At 44.1% G+C, this 3,946-nt stretch overlaps 1 long non-coding RNA gene across 1 annotated transcript; it reads left to right on the top strand.

Annotated features, from left to right (window-relative positions):
• The first annotated feature begins 1,592 nt into the window (after positions 1–1,592).
• LOC120928433 lies at positions 1,593–2,774 on the top strand. Its single transcript, XR_005747187.1, has 4 exons — positions 1,593–2,161; positions 2,280–2,326; positions 2,460–2,647; positions 2,735–2,774. It is a non-coding gene; the product is annotated as an uncharacterized LOC120928433 (long non-coding RNA).
• Positions 2,775–3,946: the final 1,172 nt, after the last annotated feature.

Genomic DNA, 3,946 nt, shown 5'->3' with positions numbered 1-3,946 from the left:
GATCTGGGAGGGATCGACCGAGGAGCTCGAGTCATTCATGTCTATCATGAACTGCAACGAGCTGAACTTAAAGTTCACAATGTCCTCCAGCGATTCCCAAATCCCCTTTCTTGATGTTACCCTACTCAAAAACCCTGATGGGTACATATCAACAGGGCTCTACAGAAAACCCACGGCGGGTAATACAATATTGCACGCTTCTAGTGCACACCCCACATCTTTGATAGGATCAATACCCTATAGTCAATATCTACGCCTAAGACGCAATTGTTCTACCCAGGAATCCTTCCTACGGGAAGCAGCCGGACTACGTGACAGATTACTACATAGAGGGTACTCGAAAAAAATCCTCAAAAGATCATTTCAACGGGCCAATGGACAAATCAGGTCACACCTATTAGTACAATCAGGCAAGAAGTCCCCTGTTGGTAGTGATACTACCAGACTTATCACTAAGTACCATACTCAACATCAAAAAACGAGAGGAATCCTCAAACAATTCTGGCACCTACTCTCTTTTGACCCTCAACTCGGTCCCTTTGTACCAAAAGAGCCAGCGATAACTTACCGACGGGCATGCTCACTCAAAGACCACTTAGTGGCCAGTGAGTTCAAGGACAACTTCAGGAAAGACCCTTGCAAAAGGAAGGGTACCTTCACCTGCGGGGGTTGCTCCATCTGTCGATACATCAATATAGAGCGTGATATTGTACTACCCAACGGTCGGCCTTACAGACCGAGACACTTTGCCAATTGCAAGACATTTGGCGTAATATACTTACTCACCTGTCAATGTAAGAGGTTCTACGTGGGTAAAACCAAATTACCATTCTTTAAGCGAGCTTCCCGGCATTTACATGCCATGCGTTCGGCCAACCCAGACTTACCACTAGGGCGCCACATCTTGTCTCAACATAATGGACTTTTCTCAGGGGTTAAATTTTTAATCCTCGATAGGATCCATCCAAGCCCCAGAGGTGGGGATTGGAATAAGATCCTCTTGCAGCATGAAACTCGGTGGATTGCCGAATTAGAGGCCAATCTTCCACCGGGCCTCAATGAGCAGATCAGCTTTAGGCCTTTTTTGGAAGGTTTCTCCTCCGGGGGTTGTGAAAAAGAATGACCAAGACCACTCTATATTTCGAGGACCTTATGTCACCGATTGTCTCCTTTCATTACCCCCTTCTCCACTCTGTCATTTGCCCATGTCAGTAATACATACTGGATTTTCCCTGTATTTATCACCATGCCCATTCATCCCTCAGTACACCCCCTGGGGATTCGCGTTCGAAGCGCATTTTGGCTTGACTGGCATCTCCCTTATTGTCACTCCTTAGCTGGGCGCACGTAAGCCGTCTGTCCTCCTTCCATGGGAGACGGCTTTTTTGACCTGGTCCCCATGCACCTTTTGGTGTCTTTGACCATGGGTCTATACCTGCGCCTATAACAGGGGCAGGGATCACACAGTGGACATTTTTCGTGCCCCTGTTTTTTCCTTTTTGCCCCTGGACCTTTTGGCCCACGTGTCCCCATTCTTGCATAATTATAATATCCTTCTAATACAACATCTTCTTAGATTGCTGTCCCTTTAATTTTATGGCTGAGCATACCTGTACATAAAGATACTGTATATACAAACCCCTGCTTGCATTGAGCAGCAACCGTGCTTACAAATCACTCTATAACAAAAACATTTATTTGCATCTTGCATTTCCAATCCTTCTTACTACTTTTTCCCTAGCTGACCCTTTTTATACCCTTCTCCTCCTGTACTAGTAATGGTCATGCCCCCTTTATTATACGTTTCTTATTCTCCAACATGCAACCAACTATTCTGCATATTCTCCACCCCCGTGTCAGGTGATCTTCCTGGTCACTTGCCATGTTTTTTTTTTTTTTTTTTTTTTTTTCTCCCTGCACGTCATTAGTGCGGGCTCCCACATGATGAGAGCAGGGCTTACCTGTCCCTCCCCTCTCCCCACTTGGAGGCAACGCCCCCTTTTCCACACTGACCCATAGCAACGCAGGCTCCTTTACAGACCCCTCCCACCTTACTCCTCCCCCTCTCCTATTTAAAAGCCAAGCAGCCCCACAATGTCAGACATTGCTGGATGACTGCAGCAGCTGTACACACTCTACACTGCTTGTGTTTTCTTCCCATGTAAGTACTTTGTCCCTTCATGTTTCCCACCCTGACCCCCATACTATTGCTTTACATGCCATTTCCTATACTCTGTACATCTCTAAACTGGGATTTATTTCTTTCATTTATTTTTTAGCTTCCGATCCCTCTACTGACCTCTCTGGCCACTTTTTGTCATTACAGGTATGTCTCTAGCCTCATATATAAAATCTTGGTTCAGCTTTCTTTTTTGCGATCCTTTTTTGCGTTCTTTTTCGTTTTTGTTGCCTGCGGCACCGTTGATATTATCCTGTCCTCTTATTTATATTTTGGACAGGTAAAAATATATATATATACAATCAATAAACTTTTACGCTGTGACACTTCGGGCCAAAGGTCTTGCTACGCTGTGATTGATATTAGATGCCAGTCCTCACTCCTCTCCTTACCATCTGAGGCTTGCCATGCGTCCCGATTGCGATGTCCTTTTAAGGGGTGTGCTGAGCCGTTGAAACTTCTCGGGTGGTATGATTTTTTCTTATCTGTACCAGTTTAATGTTTTTCATCTGTATGTTATTATTTTCAACACATTGTCATTTATTTGTTTTCTAGAAAAGTTGTCTGTTACACTTTCTGACTCCACACATACTTCGGTCCCTGAAGAAGGAAACCCGAAACGCGTTGGGCCCAGTATTTATATTGTGGACTCTTCACCTTTTTTCCAATACACCCCATTAATGTGTTGTTTTTAAACCTTTGTACTATATACGTTTACTGAACGTTGTTTGATACCGTCCTGTTATTATTAAACTATTATATATTTTGTATCTACCATGACTACTTGTACTACTGTTGCCTAAAAAGCCCCACCCTGGGGGATCCTCCATTTTTTTCTGTTCATCAGGGGTGTCGGCAACTATTTGAGACCAAACCATAATAGATGTTCTATTAATGCTTTCGACATGAACGTAACCTACGCCCAGCCTCATTCACGTACGCTTACGCAAACGACGTAAAATACGACGGCTGTTCCGTCGTCCATACCTTGCATGGGCTGCGCCATCTTTTTGGTGGTTTATCTTTACGCCGGCGTATGTCTTGCGTATCTTACTGCGACGGGCGTACGTACGTTCGTGAATTGGCGTATCTTGCTCATTTACAAATTCGATGCGGAAATCCACGTACACGCCCCTAGCGGCCAGCGTAAATATGCACATAAGAAACGACTGCGTAGGAGACTTACGTCGGTGGTATCTTGGCCAAATTTAAGCGTATCTGGTTTCCAGAATATGCTTAAATATACGACGGCGCGCATTTGGACTTACGACGGCGTATCTACTGATACGCCGTCGTAAGTCTTTCTGAATCCGGCTAAATAAATACTTTTTTCCACTTGTTTATAAGTGATCACATACCCTCTGTTCTCAGCTGCATAAGAGCTTGGGGGAGGAGAAGCAGCAGGACACTGAGCTTCCTAGTGAAAGGCTGTGCAGCGGGGGCGTGTCAGGACAAGTCTGATCATTGGAGGAAAGCAGACTGAGTTCCCAGCATAGCTAGAGAACTAACCACGATGTGCTCTCCTGCTTAGTGTGGTCAGTTTTTAATAGGAAAGCAGAGGGATTGGCATGAACAGCAGGGAGTTCACACAAAGGAAGTAATACAAAGAGAACAGGAGACTTTCTCATACAAGTACATAGTACAGCAAGCACATATCAAGAATATGACATTTTAGGATAGAAAACTATAAAATAATAAATTCACATTTTTGTGCTGGTGAAAAAAATTTCATTTATTATTTTTTGTTTCTGGAGCCTTTAAAGCATC

This window comes from Rana temporaria, chromosome 1, assembly GCF_905171775.1.
Source record: "Rana temporaria chromosome 1, aRanTem1.1, whole genome shotgun sequence".
Taxonomy (NCBI): Eukaryota; Metazoa; Chordata; class Amphibia; order Anura; family Ranidae; genus Rana; species Rana temporaria.
Note: the sequence above shows the minus strand (reverse complement) of the source record. Positions and strands in the feature narration are given on the sequence as shown.